The 19,383-nt window shown below is 43.0% G+C and overlaps 1 non-coding gene across 1 annotated transcript; it reads right to left on the bottom strand.

The window, feature by feature from the left end:
* Positions 1-15,723: 15,723 nt before the first annotated feature.
* LOC130402767 (5S ribosomal RNA) lies at positions 15,724-15,843 on the bottom strand. The gene has a single exon (XR_008904035.1). It is a non-coding gene; the product is annotated as a 5S ribosomal RNA (ribosomal RNA).
* Positions 15,844-19,383: the final 3,540 nt, after the last annotated feature.

The following is a 19,383-nucleotide window of genomic DNA, read 5'->3' as shown; positions in this document are numbered from 1 at the left end:
TTCTCTCACTTTCTTTTTGTACTTTTCTTCTCTCAGCAACTCACCATTCATACACCACACGCCCCTCCCCTCTCCTCTCAAACCCCTGACCTAAGTTAAACCCTAACACCATGTGATCGTTGAGTGCGGTAACCTTATAATCAACTCTCCCTATCCTACCTGCTATGCCCTTTGTGCTCAAGACTAAGGCCCAATCCCGTTTCTTTGCTCTGTCTGAACCCTAACCCTCTTTGCTCCCCCTCATTGCTCCCCCTCATTGCTCCCCCTAACCGATCCCCTACCAAATGGGACAACCCTACCCTGTGACGTCATCAAACCCTAACCTGTGACGTCATCATTAGTCGTCGACCACGTGGATATACAGACGCGACGAGTATTACGCCGGTTCATTTCACAATGCCTTCTTCAGCTGCAGTGTTTTCTTTAGCTTGGGTGTTAAACATCTTTCTGAGTTTGAACGCCAATCGGAGCAATCCAAGAAGAAGAAGAAGAGTTTACCAAGGATGTCTTCGACGCATGGGAATGCTTGTGGCTCGGTTTGAGGTATGTAGAACAGACTGTGCAACAAGTTTAGTTGTAGTTATCCTAGCCACAACATGCTAAATACTGACGTAAATTTCTTGGCTCAACCCCATTGTAATACATCATGCAATTTTAAAGAAAAAAGACTGTCTGAATAGCGACACATGCATTGTATGTAACTACTAATGCGTTTGTGGTTCATCCCCCCCCCCAAACGATCTCCAAACTATTTGGATCGTTTGGGGATGGGGAAGGAAACGCCATGTATATCTGGAATTGTTTTCCCCGCAGTTGCAAGTCGTAAAAACCCATTTTCAGAGTAAATTATGTGAACTTATTTCATTTTCCAGACCGAGGGTCCGCAGTACTGCAAGCTGAATCAGAACGTGCCCATACTGCGGTTGTGGTTCAACGTCGAGCTTGAGCTGAAGCGGGACTTCCGCCTCACTAGACGAGCCATGAATGGTATGCAGAGGCTTCTAAGGAGGGACCAGGACCATGGTTGGGGTCAGGACCTGGAAGTCCTGATCTATGTGTACTGGCTGGCTCATGGACTGTCCTATCGGGTTGTAGCCAGTGTGTTCAATGTGCCAAGATCCACAATCCATCGGATCATCCACAGAGTGGCACGCAGCATATGGGTCAACCTGAAGCAAGCCATCTGTTTCCCACACGCAGGAGAGCTTCAGGCAATTGGGCAAGGATTTGCCCAGATTTCAGGGAGCCCAGCCTTTGGCAATGTTGTGGGCGCAATAGATGGCTGTCACATCAGGATCAAACCCCCTCTACAGCACAGAATCGACTATTTGAATTATATAGGGTTCTTTTCGTTAAATATGCAGGCCATTTGTAATTCAGATGGTCGATTTCTTGACATATTTGTTGGCTACCCGGGGTCAGTTCATGACACTAGAATAATGAAAAACAGCAGTTTTTACACGGCAAAATGGTACCCTCCCCCTGGTTACATTCTTCTGGGTGATGGTGGTTATCCCTGTTTAAATACGCCCATCTGCCTAATAACCCCTTACAAGGAGCCCGTTTGTGGAGAGGTACAGGGGCGTTTTAACTATTACCATTCAAGGGGGCGCAGCATCATTGAACGGGCGTTCGGAATGATGAAGACCCGATGGAGGTCGACCCTTTTCCGTGCCCTGGAGGTTCGCCCGTCTTTTGCCCCTCTTGTTATTGCGTCCTGTGCCTTTCTCCATTTTCATTTTGCATTACTTGGCAAATGTGATTGTAGCTAATATGATAACGTACCATTGTTGTGGGATCCTCACTGAATGAGGCCACTATCACCCCAGGGTCTATGAGGGCTTGGACCCCAACACCTCATGCATGTCGCCGTAAAACTGCCATGAGGCAGCAGTCATCTCTCCCCCACCTGTCCCGGATCCCGTTTTGGGATTCTTCAAGTCCTGCAACAAAGATAAACCACCTCCAGTTAATTGTGATTGGAAAAAAAGGTTTAGATCATGGTCAAATTAAGTTATGCATCTCCTCAAAACAATTAGACAATTACCTTGTAGCGTTTCTTCAGGTTCTCCCACTTCTTTGAGGCCTGCTGTGGGGTTACACGTCCCTCCAAATCCAGTTATTTTACCAATTGCCTGTGTCATAAAAACAATTAAGGGTTAGTTATATTAATTAATGAAAAAGACAAAAAAACACTGACTGTTGTATGCGGTAAAGCAACTTTACTCACTTCCAAAGTGCTTTCGACGCACTTTTGGACAGGAGAAACTTTGCGTCGATGGTGGTCCTGAACGTTATCAATGTCCTCACTTCCTGAGGAGACCCTGGAACGATAAATGGATCGTATGATATCCAGATCACGCTAAACATGCAATCAAATGGGCGAAATGGGACATGAAAATAGGGCAAGTGTTGACATGGAACTATCCATGTTGCGGAGATCGCGAGCTAATTCGCTAACTAGCGATTAGTGCATGACAATTCAACCCGCGGTGGTTATGTATCTGGTTATAACGAATGTCTATAATGCATTGAAACTACATTTCAATAATGCAATGGTTATCAGAATTGTATTATCTTTATTAACGAAGGAATTACTTACATTTGTGGCTCGGTGCCTTCCCGCATGCTGCCATCTCGCCGAGAATGTTTCTCAAATGGTTTGTACCGGTTAACACCGGTTTATAAAAGGAACACACATTCTCACATTGATCCACCAGCATTTTTAAAACGAATTATTGCATTACTTGGCAGGGGATAAATATAACATCACTTATATAATATTACTAATATAATATAATATATTAGTAAAGCTTATTTTTAACCTGGAGTCACTAGAACATGGACGATCTGGATATCATACGACATGAGCCCGGCAGCTCCCCCGGGCTTGAGCCCGGCAGCTCCCCCGGGCTTGAGCCCGGCATGAGCCCGGCAGCTCCCCCTGCAGCCCAGCAGCTCCCCCGGGCTGCAGAGCCCGATTACGGGCTCTGCAGCCCGGCCGTGGACCGGGGTCGGGCGGCCCAGGGTCGGGGAGCTGCCGGGCTCGTGTCGTATGATATCCAGATCTTCCGAGAGTCCGCGGCCGGGCTTCGAAGCCCGCGGCCGGGCTGCAGAGTATAATTAATAAAATAATTAATTGTTAATTACAGAGAAAACACTTAAATTTGTGTTTTTCAAATCCTGTCGCATCTTTTCGCCCTCCATCTTGTCTAGGATATTTCTTGATTTTCCGTTTTCTCGCAAGGTATTGTGGGAGCAAGTCAGAACTGAAACGCTTTGAGGGTGCCCCTGTCCCTTAGCCCATTAGCATTAAAAGAAGATATCTTGATCATTAAAAGTATAAATGAGAAAAGATTCCACATGTTATGTTATCATTTGCACTTTTCTTCCCCTTACCTTGTCTGCTTCCTCCCCAGTGGTCTTTTCCTATTTGCAGCCTCCAAGTTTTCCCCATCACTGTCTGTTATGTCCGAAGTCGCCCACTTCCACCCTAAGTGCCTCTCCCCCGTAATCTCCCTTGTCCCCTCACTTCCCTCTTCATGTCCCCCCACAGTCATTTGTTGGGAAAAATAACCTGCTGAGTACATCACATGTACATTATAAATATAGCTAACTCCTACCCTAGCCTGATGAGCACATCACATGGACACATTACAATATAGTCAACTCTTGCTCTAACCCAACGAACACAAACATGATAATATATAGTCAGGTCAAGGCCGGAGCTGAAGGCCCCATCTCCCAGGCAGGCAGATGGTGGACACTCAGACAATGCACCATTCATCCTCAAGAACGGGAGAGCCACATTAATTTATCACACAGGAGACATTTTGAGAGCTCTTCCCCGTTAGGAGGAACCAAGAGATACCTCTGCCCACACCAGGGGCCTGAGAGCCACATTAAATTATCACACACGAGACATTTCAGGGGGGCACTCCCCGTTTTAATTTATCACACCGGAGACACGAGGAACTCTCCCCCGTTACGAAGCTCTCTCAGGGCCCGGGAGCCAAGACCAAGCAAAACACACAGAACCACACACACCTCAAACGCACACACCTCATCGAGAGGAGGATACAGCATAAAAACTGTACCACACAGGGACTCTTACCCCTTCTTCTGAAGCAGACCTTCCACGGAGGCGAAGCTCCGGACGAACCATCAGCGCTGATTAGGGACTTAGACATATTCGATTTCTCACGCTTTATGACTCTGTATAACCGTTGCCACTTTACTTAATAAATCCAAGGTCCTCGTGCCGATAGACTTTATTACCTCTCCGTCTCATTTTATCTGGTCCAGTAGCTAGACAGACCGTTTTTCCCCACACATTCCACTCTTTTCCCTGTTCTTCTCCCCTCCTTTAGCTCCCTACGCCGCGCCTCCTTTCGCTCGTCCGTTCCTCTCGCCGCACTGTCCACGCTGCTGCCGATCTCCTCCCTTTCCTTCTCTCCTCCCGTCTCCCTTGTCTCTTCCGCTGCCGTCTCGTCCTCTCCCATTCCTTCCTGCTCCTCATCCTCATCCATCTGCTCTCCTTCCCCGCCGACTCCCACGCCACTCTCTTCCGCTCCATTCGCCTCAGCTCCGCTTCCTCCTTCTCCTCCCTCTCCTCTCGGTCGCTCCTCCTCCTCGCCGACATCCATCTCCTGGCTCCCGCCTTCTCCTCCTTGTTGCCTCTGTTCCTCTTCTGTTCTGCACTCTTGCGTAGTGCCCCTGTTTATGGCACCTGTGGCATCTGAAATCTGGGCAATCCCTCAGAATATGCCCCGGTTGGATACACATCCTTCACACCTTCTCCTGTTTATCGTGGATCACCCGGAAATATTTGGGGCCCGTAGCAGTGTTGAACTTCGTTGAGTACGGCAGTGACCTCACTAAATCATTAAATTTAACTTTAAGAAACCTGGTCCCGTCTGCTATTTTGGTACCGGCCCACATTCTCCTTTTAATAGGTGATACAGCTGAGACCCCCCACCCTTGTAGTTTCCCGATAATGTCCCTGTCCGAGGTGTATGCCGGCAGCTCCAAAAACGAAACCACCGTTTCGTCATTAGTGAGCTCTTTCGCAATTACACTAATCCCTCTTATTTTGAAACCGTCCATCAATTTCTTTTTCCCACTGAGATGTCCCATTGTTAATTCATATTTTTTCAGTCCAATTTTGCGGCAAGCCATCAGCTCCTTCGTAGCTTTCATCACTTCCATCATTGTTACTGTGTCTTCACCGATCAGTTCCACACTCACTGTCAGTTCTTTAGTATATGTATTTTCTTTATCTCCAGCCTCTTCTCCCCTATGGTCTTTCTTTCTGTGATCTACTAGTCTTTCATGGGCTTCCGTAGTTGTAAGAACAGAGTCGCAGACGCCACCGGACGGTAGCTAAGCTATCTAGGCTATTTTCGAATTACGAAAATGAAAAATAAATAAATCAAGAGTCAATCGGGATATCAGGTTATGGGACCTAAAAAGAATTTACAGATGGAGGAGGATGTTGAGGACATAAAGAAGTCGCTCAACTTCCTGACGGAGGAAGTTACTGCTGTCAGAAAGCTTCAGAGCAGTTTTCTGGACCTCGTAAAAGAGGTAAAAACTTTACTTACTTTCTTGCCGACCTGGAGAATAAAGTAGAAGAGCTAGAACAGTACACCAGGATCAATAATGTGAATGTCTCCGGGCTGCAAGTCAAACCCCGGTTATACGCCCGGGCGGTGACAGCTGACAGCGAGGGGGGGCACGGTGAACTGGATGTTGGCTCAACGGAGCAACAGGTGGCTGCCTTCCTGCAGTCCAAAGGGATACACCTGAACTGCAATAATATCGAGGTATGCCACCCTCTGCCAAGGAGAAATAGCAGTGACAAACCGGCCATAATCATCCGGTTTGTCAATAGAAAGCATAAGATCGCTCTGCTGAGAGAAGGTAGACGTCTGAAGGGAACGGATGTATACCTAAACGAGCATCTCACCAAACGTAACGCCGAAATAGCCAAAAACGCACGCTACCTCAAGAAACAGAAAAAAATACAAAACACCTGGACCACAAACTGCAAGATTTTCATCAAACTCAACGGGCCACCGGAGGAAGCTAAAGTGCTGGTAATTAGAGATGTCGCAGAGCTGGTCAAATACCAATAATCAACAATTGGAATATGAGGTAACATGCAGACACACACACAATCATGACACACACTGACGGAATGCAGTCAAATACACCTGGAATTAACACCGAAATATATCAGAGGATAATCGAGCAAGACCAACTGGAGTTAAAAACATGCGAGTACTCTGATCACAATCTACCTGATTTGGAACATGACATAGACCCGGACAATAATTTCTTCTCGAATATTAACAATGACAACAAATGCTGCTACTACACAGATGACCAGTATAACCGGGACATTACTTCAAAGGGCAAACTATCAATTATACACTTTAATAGCAGGAGTATGTATGCAAATTTCAATAATATCAAGGAATATGTAAATACATTCACACAACCATTCAACATAATTGCCATATCTGAAACATGGATCAACACGGACAAAGGGATAGACTTCGAACTAAATGGTTATGAACTCAGGTATAATAATAGAAAAAACAAGGGTGGAGGAGGAGTAGCAATATATGTGGATGTGTCGTTAAACTTTAGGGTATTGGATTGTATGACAACTGTGGTTGATAACTTACTGGAATGTATAACAATTGAAATCTGTAAAGAAAAACACAAAAATGTCATAATTAGCTGTATATATAGGGCTCCTGGGTCTAGCATTGAAATATTTAATGAATGGATAGAGGGCATGTTTTCTCAAATAAATAGCAAAATAGTTTTTATCTGTGGAGATTTCAATATCGACCTGTTAAATCCTAACAAACACAACATTACAGAGGAATTTGTCAATACAATGTACAGTATGAGCCTAATTCCGAAAATCATCAGACCCAGTAGAATTACATCCCACTGTGCCACTTTGATTGATAATATATTCACAAATGAAATCGAAAACAACACAATAAGTGGATTATTGATTAATGATATTAGTGACCACTTGCCAGTCTTTACAATCTATGACTGCAATTACAAGAATAAGCTAGATAAACAAACAGATTACAAACGAGTAAAGTCAGAAGAATCCATCAACGCCCTAAAAAACGACTTAGTGGCTCTGAACTGGGAAATAATACACCAAGCAAATGACATTGACATGAAAATTGAAAATTTTCTACGAATATTTAGGTCATTATATGATAAAAACTGTCCAATTCAAGAATACATTATACAACTAAAATATACCAAGTGTCCATGGATCCCAAAGGGATTACGAAATGCCTGTAAAAAGAAAAACACACTTTACAGAGATTTCCTAAGACACAGAACTAAAGATGCAGAGAATAAATATAAAATATATAAAAATAAATTAATTAATATTATAAGAACAAGCAAGAAAGAATACTATAAGAAAATATTAAATGATAACAAGAACAATATTAAAGGAATATGGAATATACTAAACAGTATTATAAGAAATAGCCCTAGGCAAATAAGTTATCCTAAGTATTTTATTGATAAGGATAATGCAAATTATAATATGGATGACGTAGCTAACAGTTTGAATCAATTATTTGTAAATGTTGGACCTGAACTGGCAGAAAAAATTCCTGATCCAGGGACATCTGGTGAAGATTATAGTACATTATTGGAGAGAAATCCCTACTCAATGTTTCTCAAAGCAGTAGAGGAGAAAGAAATATTGGATATTGTTACAAAATTTAAAAACAAAAAGTCTACTGATCTTAATGACCTCGACATGACATTGGTCAAGAAAGTCATTGAGGGGATTTCAAAACCATTGACGTTTATCTGTAATTTATCATTTCAAACTGGTAAATTTCCAAACAAAATGAAAACAGCAAAAGTTATACCACTGTACAAAACTGGGAACAAGCATCACTTCACAAACTACAGACCAGTCTCGCTACTTCCACAGTTCTCAAAAATATTAGAAAAAATCTTCAACAATAGACTAGATACATTCTTAGAAAAGCACAAATTAATTAATGACTGTCCAATATGGATTCAGAACCAACAGATCAACATCATTTGCAGTAATAGAATCAGTTGAGGAAATAACAAACGCCATTGAACAGAAAAAATATGCAGTAGGGGTATTTATTGATATCAGAAAAGCTTTCGATACAATCAATCATGACATTTTATTTGATAAATTGGAAAGGTATGGAATAAGGGGGATAGTATTGGATTGGGTTAAAAGCTATTTGAGCAAAAGACAGCAGTTTGTGAAGTTGGGGAATTGTTCTTCAACATGTTTGGACATTGCTTGTGGCGTCCCTCAGGGGTCAGTGTTGGGTCCTAAACTGTTCATATTGTATATTAATGTAAGCTTGCTGGTAGTTCTACCAGGAGGACTCAAATCACGCGCGGCTGGCCGCCAATCACCAATCACCAGCTACCAATCACCTGCCTACACCTGCTCTATAAAGAGTAGTCTAACATATGTCTTTGCTGCTCAGGTCTTCGTTCGACGCATATTGCTGCTTTACTGTGCTTCTGATTATCGCGTCGCTTAGTTGCTACGTCGGTTAATACACACCAAGAGGTTATAACTTCGGATTCGTGCTGGTCGGCCTACTACTTCTGGTCCCGGCAAGCGAGCGCAGAAAGCCGTTTTTTCGGTCCCCGGTATCCTCAACAACACCACCAACAAGTTCCCAACACGGACATCCGCCTGGTTCTACAAACCCTCGCCGAGTTGGTGCAAAGCATTGGCGCCAGGATGGACGCCGTCGAAACGCCATGCGGAACTCCCGGACGGGTCCAGGCCCCCAACCCGCTGTCGTCGGTCGCCACGGCGCCTTTCTACTTCCAGCAACCATCAGGCTCGGCTTGCTCCGCCTTCACAGGCTACGCACCTGGCACGTGCCCTGCTACCATGGCTACTGCAGTCCCCGCGTTAGCCCCCGCAGCGTATTTTCTCTCGCAGCTCTACAGTCCAGCTTCAGGTTGCGGCTCCCTCGGTTGGGTTAGGGGGTTTATTCCAAGGGCAATGGTTTGCTGAGGGATGGCCAGTCGAAGCTGGTATGTTCGCCCTCGGGTCAGAGTCGTCTGCGCTGTTCGAGCTTTACGCTATCGTAGCAGCTAGCGTTCTGTGGGGCAAAGCATGGCGGCGTTAACGTATAACCATGTTTTGCGATAACAAAGCAGCGTCAAAACGGCTGGGAAGGTGGTCTTCCACAGCATACGGATTTTACATCCGGTTGAATTCGTTGAGTTCGTTGCACACGTCGGTGTGGTACAACACAGAACTCTACGTCCGCAATCAAAGGTTCATAATTATCTTTATACCGTGCACTGTTCGGTTAACTCCTTGTGTCTGAGGTTTTTCCCTTCACTTTAATATGAATGAAGTTGATGGGTTTTAGGCACTGTGGTAACTGATTATTTATTAAAAGGTTTTTATTGACGAAGGGCCTTTTAGATTGGTTCAGCTGCTGCTCACTAACTCTCACGTTCCTCTGCTCGCAATGCGATTCACATATCGTTCAATTTATTCAAAAGATCCAAAGACAAAGAACGGGTACATTATGGTATCATTTTATATCATTATTTATAGTCTTATTGTTAATAGTTTCAGTCGCGTTGGTATTTAATTTTTCATTTGCTCGTTTAGCTAAGTATGACAGTTAACAATGTTGGTGTAGGCCTATTACAATTATTTACGCGTGTAGGCCACTCCAACGCACTCGATATCTCAAAAAGATTAGTGTGCTCTCTCAGAGCTGGGAGATTTCATCCTTATTTTAACATATTACTCGAGACGGTGTTTTCTCACAGTTCTACGGGTTCATGCGTTCCCGGGTTCATGCGTTCATGCGTACACGTCTCTTACTCAGACTTTTTCCCCTACACGGGGTATTTAATTTTTCATTTGCTTGTTTAGCCATGTATGTCAGTTAACAATTTTGGTGTATTACAATTATTTATGTGTGTTGGCCACTCCAACTCACTCGATATTTTGAATAGATTAGTGTGCTCTTTCTGGGAGTTTTCATCCTTATTTTAACATATTACTCGAGTCAGTGTTTCTCACAGCGTTCTACGGGTTCATGTGTTCTACGGGTTCATGTGTTCTACGGGTTCATGTGTTCTACGGGTTCTTGTGTTCTACGGGTTCATGTGTTCTACGGGTTCATGTGTTCTACGGGTTCATGTGTTCTACGGGTTCATGTGTTCTACGGGTTCATGTGTTCTACGGGTTCATGTGTTCTACGGGTTCATGCGTTTTACGGGTTTATGCGTTCTCGGGTTTATGCGTTCTTGGGTTTATGCGCAAATGCGTACACGTCTCCTACTCAGACTTTTTCCCCTACACGGGGCCTAACTTTCGCTGATGTCACCTTCTCTGCAAGGCATTTTTCATCTAAAAAGCTGAACAAGGGTTGCCGGTCGTGTCTATCAAACGGCTGGGAAGGCGGTCTTCCACAGCTTACGAATCCTACATCCGGTCGAATTCATGGTTCTTCCTTCAAGCGCACACGATGCTCTAACGTCGGTTAAGGCAGGTTTATCACGTTTGCTACTACAGCTGTTTTTGGCGGCCTGTTTCCATTCCAGTCTTAGTCTTTGTGTCAAGGTGTCACTTTTGTTTTTATTAGTTTAGACACGTTCATACTCTTTCTTGTGATATGTGATAAGTATTTTAAGAAGCTGCATTTCCCTCACATAGCCACAAGGGGAGCAAAACCTTATTGAAGGCTGCTCCACCACAGAAGGAGCCGAAGCCTTTACGTCACCCCGGCCACGCCCACTAGGCCACGCCCACTTGACGTCCTCTCTAGCGGGTGGTTTCGAACTCGAGAGGCCAGAGATCAATAGGTAGACGGCAGAGAGCCACCCCGGGCCTATGCCCGGGGGCTTGAAGTAGATCACGGTATTTTTCCTCTCTCACGCGTTAGATACAATTCCCTCCGTTAAGCTTCAGTTACCATACCGAAACATGCCGACTTTATAATGAATGAAGTCAGTTAAAAGCATCCCGGGATTGGACAACTTTCTTCAAGAATATGCAACATATTGAAATTCCGTTTAGGTATCATCAAAGATACAAGTGCGTAGATTTGTTAAATAAGGTAAACGGAAAATGGATGTTATGTCTAAAACAGTTGAAGTTCCGTTTGGACAAGACGTTATTACAGTTTATTGCCTAGTTTAGGTCAACGGAAATGAAGACATTTTAGCAGTCTTATTTTGTAAAAACACTTTCAGTCTCGTTCGTATTCGCCAACAACATTGCACTACGCATTTAATTATAGTATTGTCATATGACCAGCATTGTTTTCCTCACGCGATAAAGGTTTGTTGACGACATTTAGTCATCATTTTCGGTGTCAAAAGCAACACTATTTGCAACTACTGGTGGTGGTGGTTATCAGGTACTAAACTCATAAAGCAAAATGCGGCTATATAACTCAAGGTTAACCTGCAGCAACCCCGGCAAGTTCGACCACGTCGGTGGATCATCTAGAAAACACTCTTTGAGTTCGGTGTCACGTTGGTGGCATATCATGGAAAAAATAAAACTCAAGGTTCGCAGCGGCGACCCCGGTGAGTGCGTTGACCAAAGCGCAGCGGTAACAACTCGGGCACTCGTGACTATGACCACGTCGGCGGCACGTTATCTATTACTCATAGTTGACTGCAGTAACCCCGGTGAGTGCGTTGACTATGTCAACGCATAGTCAACGCACAACTGGGGCACAACTCAGGCACTAGTCGTGAGTTCGTTGCACACGTCTGTGCGGTACAACACAGAACTCGACGTCCTACATCCGGTAGAATTCAAGGTTCTTTCTTCAAGCGCACACGATGCTCTCTAACGTCGGTTAAGACAGGTTTCACACGTTTGCAACCATAGCTGTTTTTGGTGGCCTGTTTCCTTTCTAGTGTTGGTCTAGTCTTGTGTCAAGCTGTCATTTTAGTTTTTATTAGTTTTAGTTACATTCATACTCTTTCCAGTGTTATCGTAATTCCATTTAGATATTATCGAAGTTACAAGTGCGTAGTTTTGTTAAATAAGGTAAATGGTTGAAAATTGATGTTATGTCTGGAACAGTTGAAGTTCCAGTCGAACAAAATAACGTTATAAGTCTTTATCGCCTAGTTTAGGTCAACGAAAATGAAGAGACATTTTAGCGGTCTTATTTTCGTAAAACACTTTTTAGTCTTGTTTTATTCGCCAACTATATTGTACTATGCATTTAATCACTGCTATTGTCACATGCCCAGCATCCACGTTGCGTCCAGTCTCGTTTTTCTCACGCGATAAAGGTTTGTTGATGACGACTCATAATTTTCATTGCCAAAAGCAACACTATTTGCAACTACCGGCGGTGGTGGTTATCGGGTACTAAATTCATAAAGCAAAATTCGGTTTCATAACTCAGGTTAACCTGCAGCAACCCCGGCGAGTGTGACCACGTCGGTGGATCATCTAGAAAACACTCTTGAGTTCGCTGTCACGTCGGTGGCGTACATAGGAAAATAAAACTCAAGGTTGCAGCGGCAACCCCGGTGAGTGCGTTGACCACGTCGGTGGTAACAACTCGGGCACTCGTGAGTATGACCACGTCGGTGGCACGTTATCTAATACTCATGGTTTGACTGCAGTAACCCCGGTGAGTGCGTTGCTCACGTCGGTGGGAACAACTCAAGCACTCGTGAGTTCGTTGCGCACGTCGGTGCGGTACAACTCAGAACTCTAGTTTGTTGCAGCAACCCCGGTGAGTGCGTTGCCCACGTCGGTGGGAACAACCCAAGCACTCGTGAGTTCGTTGCGCACGTCGGTGCGGTACAACTCAGAACTCCACGTTCGCTGCAGCAACCCTGGTAGTGCGTTGACCACGTCGGTGGGCACAACTCGGGCACATGCAAATTTAATTACCACGTCGGTGGCATAATATCAAACACTCAAGTGCAGGGCACTCGGAGTTCATTGAACACGTCGGTGTTCAACACGGAAGTACACAATTTGCTGCAGCAACACCGGTGAGTGCGTGACCACGTCGGTGGCACATCAAGGGCACTCGTGATTTCGTTGACCACGTCGGTGTTCAACATGAAAGTTCACAATACTTGCTGCAACAACACCGGTGAGTGCGTGACCACGTCGGTGGCACATCAAGGGCACTCGTGAGTTCGTTGACCACATCGGTGGTTCAACGCGAAAGCACTCAGGTCACGCAGCGACCCCGGAGAGTGAATCGACCACGGCAGTTGGTACAGCACGAAAGCACTCGTGGCTCGCTGCGTAACAGCTGCAGAGTGCTCTAAATTTTAATTGATCTCGCTGAGGTATTTCAAGTCAACTGCTTTTACGTGATTCATCGATCTCGCTGACGGTTTTAAGCTTATCGTTTTACGGTATGTATGATTGACTCTTAATATGTCGTATATTGGGTATGCCTTTTATCTTCCAGAAGCAGTATAGATCCTTGTCCACTTCTTCTACGCGGGTATGTATGGTCTCATTACCTCCTTTCGCTATTCTATTTTTGGGGTCGGCTCCGCCCCTGCCAGTCCCGGCAGGACATGCCGAGTTATCACCTATTTCCGGCGTAGGCCTACGTCCTCTCTTTTGGGGAAGGCTCCGCCCCTGCTAGTCCTGGCAGGATACGCCGAGTCCGCACGTCACCCTGGATCAGTGACGGGGCTCATGCCAAAGATTTACCATGCAAAATATTCCCATGTCGTTATTTAAATAAATCCTGTTCATACTTATCAGTGATCGAGTCTTTATGGGAGAAATGTAAGCTTGCTGGTAGTTCTACCAGGAGGACTCAAATCACGCGCGGCTGGCCACCAATCACCAGCTACCAATCACCTGCCTACACCTGCTCTATAAAGAGTAGTCTAACATATGTCTTTGCTGCTCAGGTCTTCGTTCGACGCACCTCCATCCACCCCACCACCACCAGGTCGGCCTCAGTCTACTTGTCCAGGGGAAGGCTCCGCCCCTGCTAGTCCTGGCAGGATACGCCGAGTCCGCACGTCACCCTGGATCAGTGACGGGGCTCATGCCAAAGATTTACCATGCAAAATATTCCCATGTCGTTATTTAAATAAATCCTGTTCATACTTATCAGTGATCGAGTCTTTATGGGAGAAATGATATTTGTAATGTTTCAAATGTCTTGAGGTTGGTTTTGTTTGCTGATGACACTAATATTTTCTGTTCTGGGGAGAATTTAAAACAACTAGAAAAAATCATCACTAAGGAAATGAGCAAAATAAAAACATGGTTTGATACAAACAAACTATCATTAAACTTAAGCAAAACAAAATTAATGTTATTTGGTAACTGCAGAAAAAACACAGAAATACATATAAATATAAATGGAGTTGAAATTGAAAGAGTTTACGAAAATAAATTTCTTGGGATTATAATAGACGAACGATTCAGTTGGAAATCACACATTACACACGTACAATCAAAACTATCAAGAAGCATTTATGTATTAAACAAAGTAAAATTGGTTCTAGATCAAAAATCACTCCGTATTCTCTACTGTTCACTAGTCTTACCATACCTCAATTACTGTACGGAAGTCTGGGGCAACACGTACAAAACTTCATTACATTCACTTACTATTCTCCAAAAAAAAGCCATTCGCATTATTCACAATGTGAGATATCTGGATCACACTAACCCACTATTCATACGGTCAAAATTATTAAAATTCACAGATCTGGTGGAATTTCAAACCACACAGATAATGTTTAAGGCTAAAATCAACATATTACCCTTAAACATACAAAAATTATTCAATGATCGTGAGGGGGGTTATAATTTAAGGGGAAAATTAAATTTCAAAGTGAACAGCGTCCGTACGACCAGGAAAATGTTTTGTATTTCAATATGTGGTGTAAGACTGTGGAACAGTTTGAGTGGGGAGATCAAGGAATGTCCAAACATTAATCAGTTTAAAATAAAATACAAAGAATTGATTTTTACAAGGTACAGGGATGAAGAAGGTGTCTAACATAGTGTATATGTTTTCATGTATGTATATATTGGACAATCACTTTAGAATATTGAATGTTTAATTAGATATTATTAAAAGATAACTTGACAATATTATTAGATAAATACGCAGGTAGTAATGAATTGTATCATATTGTAAACTAATGTATATTAATATACAATTATTTTTTGATGATTATTATATAAGGAAGCTAATCATTATAGATAAATAAATTAGGAAGAAGGGGTGAGATTAAATAAGTTTTCTTCTTCTCACCCCTTTTCGAACAGGTAAAGCAAGTGTAAGACAGTTTCTTCTTTTGTGGTTTTCATTGTGAGTAAACATTATTTTATTGTAACTGTCCACTTGTTTCATTTATTTGATTGTTTATTATTATTATTTTTTATTATTATTTACTTGTTTGAAATAAAAACTTTTTCAATTCAATTCAAAAACTCCATTCAAGCCTTTTTCGTTGCCATTTTGTCCGTCCACGGGATAATCCTCGCCGAGATCTGGGAGATGTATAGAGAAAAAAATAAATAAATTACCTTCTCAAGCACAAACGATCCAACAAACACTACACTGCTCTGTGCAGTCGTACTCTTCGCACACCTGAACGGTATCAGACCAAACGTGATCAGGCGTACTTTTTATTTTTTTTGGCGTCACCCGTCACTACTTACAGCACCTGGTCTTCCGAGGAGGTGTCCCATCCAAGTACTAACCAAGCCCGACCCTGCTTAGCTTCCGAGATCTGACGAGATCGGGGGTGTTTCAGGGTGGTATGGCCGTAAGGAATTTTTGTCGGGACCATATTAGCTTTTATACAGGAGGAGCACGTAAGGAGTGAGAGTTCTACCTTGACCAGAGACGGGACGTGTACAGAAACAATGATTAGATCCATAATGAATGATATAAATTAATGAATGAATGAATATGTTATTCCAGACTCAGAGTTCCATATTTGAACGCAATGCATTACACTGCTTGGGCGTCATCGTTTGCGTGATCTTTTGAAGAAACGTAGCGTTGCAAAACCTGGGATGGTCTACAGTGGACCGCCGTCATTGCAGCTCTCTGCTGCTCCCTGCTAGCAGCGTCACTACACTGTCCACATGTTTCACAAATAGAGTTTGGAGAGACGTTGTCAGTGTCTGTATGTTGCTTAAATTCTCAATCAAAAATTCTTTAACAAAAAAGAGTTTACAATTTATATTCAAATTCAGTATTTACAGTAATTTACAATCTTTTCCAGTCATAACTAAACAGACAGTATGACACACACAAGACATACCGATAGTGGATAATCACAAATGTATACAACAATCACATAGAGAGGTTAGTCCATACGCTTAGGAGGGCAGATACCAACCAACCCTAACCATACACAACAAACATGTGCGGCGGAGTAGTCTGCCAGGCCTTAACAAGCAAGAAAAAAAGTGCCCACACTACACACTAAATCCTAACATCCCTGATTCCGTTACCATGACTAAAGTGCTGTTCCTAACAAAATACTTGTGAAAATCCTCCTAAGCGTGTGGACCAACCTTACATTCTTTTTAAAAGTTGCCACAAACAACTCCCATACCCGTATCACCCTCCCCTCATATTGCGCAACGTTCCTCCTACACACAATTGCATGACGGACAGTGCTCAACGTGAAGTTCACCAAATTTACATTCATATCTTTCACCTTTCCAACCACACCAAACAACAACAATTTCTTCCATTCAACATCATTCCCAACCTTGATCCCAGTGTACACTCAACAAATCCTTCACCTTCTCAAAAAAGACAAACAACATTGAACATTCAATGAAATAATTATCAAAGGTCTCATCCACCTCTATACAAACATTGCAGACTCTACCCACATTCCTATCAATTTGGTGCAAAACAACATTCGTGAAAACCCTATTGTGCCTGATCTTACAATAGTTGTGCTCATATTCAATAGAGTTATACTTCACATTCAAGTTGCCCCACATTTTCTTTGCGTCAAACCCCTCAAAAAACCTTCCCCACACCTTCTCTGACGCTGGCCTCTTCATCCCACCACCCATCAAATCCATATACACACTTTTTGTACTGACATCCTCAAACTTAACTCTCTTACCTCCCCTCTCCACCCCCAACTCGAACATCCTGTTCTCCTCGCCCATCCCTCCCTGTCCTAACAGTAGTGTCATCCACCCTGTACCAATACTTTCCCTTACTCTTCTATACATCCCAACAATCACAGCCTCCCTCACGTCTCTATTAACCCTCCTTACATCCCTTATGATAATGTCTTTCAGGGCCTTCTGCTGTATGCGAACATTGCACATGCTAAACAGCACCTTATTTTTAACTGTTTTGTTTAACTAAACTCTGCTCTTTGTACAGATTTTTAGTAGTTTAGTTTATTTATCTACTTTTATTTGAAGTATATTTTGTGTCTAGGGAACTTGCAAATTAAGAATTTCATTGCCCAGTGTAAACTATGTTTCCATTGTGTATTAGGGCTGTCAATCCTCCCCTCAAATCATATTCGAATTTCTAATGCTTCTTATGTTGAATATTCGAATAATATTCGAATATTTTAATGTTTTTTTTATTATATCATTATATACACCGATACCATCCTATTATTAGGCCTACGTCCCGCGTCCACTAGAGGGCGCGTCAACCAAATCTGTTATGTAACATTTGCAACAAGTTTTACCAAATCAATACAAAACTTATATAAATACGTAAGATATAACGCCAGAAATATTCAAGCAATTATGTTTAATGAAGAAGCTGATGTTCAATCATTCAAATACACACACACACACACTATTTTACGATGTTATTCTTGGCTGTTTTGACCGTGGCTCTTCCTCAGCCGCTAACTGTTCTGCGTACTCCGAGTAATGCACTGAATGGAGGTGTGCGCTCATGTTGCTCGTAGTCGAGTGGTACTTTAACGACTTGCAGCATAATTTGCAAATGACGGGTTCTCTGGATGTAATCTTCCCGTTTCTCGATGGAAATCCGAAAGTTATGCTTTCCATCTCTGCGTCTGCTCGCGCGCTGCTTCCCAGCATCTTGTAAGCATACAATGCCGATTGCCGAACGTCACGACGCACGACGTTGACTTTCATTTGCGTCGTTGCTCGGCAAAAGTTAAATGTAATTCTTGACTTGTCAATAAAATTTGCTAAAAAAAAAAAAAAAAAAAGGTTCGAACGTTAGTTGCCGCACTCGAATGTTCTCCTTTTTAAAAAATTCGAATTATATTCGAATAGCGAAGTTCGTTTTGACAGCCCTATTGTGTATATGACAATAAACGATATTGTATCTTGTATGATCACCTGTTCCGCCTTAAAAACGCTTCCACCCTCCAACATTAAATGCTTGGCCTGTTTCATACCGGCTTTCTCAAAATGTTTACTGACCAGTATTCTGTTATTGTGAAGTATTTTTGGGTTCTGAAAGATTGGCTGATACAGAACCTCGGCTCTGTCCACACACTCATACTTCACATACTCCCTATATACTCCATATTTCCCCCATGCCTCAAAAACCTCTCTTTAGAAATACGACATCCCTTGACACCTGGGTTTGTTAAACATCATAAAAAGACCATTGACACCACAACCACCATACCTGTGCAAATAGTCCTCAAAAAAACCATCCAACAATACTCCTCCTTACCAAATAAATATTTCTTAATTGTTTTCACTTGTAACGCCCTTTTCTTCACCTCCACATCTATCAATTTCAGTCCTCCATCCTCATCCCCATTCGTCAAGGCCTTGTGCGCAATTTTGGCCGGTTTCCCATCCCACAAATTTTTTTTAACAGCCCCATTAAAATCCTTTACTACCCACAATGGTAGATCCAGGGTGCTCAGCACATGATTCACCCGTGACATCATCAAGCAATTCACCACAATCACCTTGCCCCTCAGTCTCAACTTCCTCATCTTCCATAAATTCAAATTCTGCTTCACTTTATTCAGAACCCCTGTCCACTTGACATCCCTTGCCTCATTTTCATCCACACCCACATTCACACCTTATACCTTTATCATCCCCTTAGAAACAGTCAGCGGAATGTCACACTCGCTCATATCCACTGCCCCTACACAAAGGATCTCTGACTTTTCCAGGTTAATTTTTTCCCCCCGATGCACTCCCATATATTCCCAATAACTCAATTACCCTTTTCACACTGGCCAAATTCCTAACTGTAATGCTTGTGTCATCTGCGTATTGATGGATTAAACTCCTACCTCCTCCCGGGATATTGATGCCTTGTATGTGCTGATCCTTTTTCAGAATGGTGGCTAATGGTTCAGCCGTTATAC

Source organism: Gadus chalcogrammus, chromosome 13 (assembly GCF_026213295.1).
Source record: "Gadus chalcogrammus isolate NIFS_2021 chromosome 13, NIFS_Gcha_1.0, whole genome shotgun sequence".
NCBI lineage: Eukaryota > Metazoa > Chordata > Actinopteri > Gadiformes > Gadidae > Gadus > Gadus chalcogrammus.
This window is presented reverse-complemented; position numbering and strand designations above follow the sequence as displayed.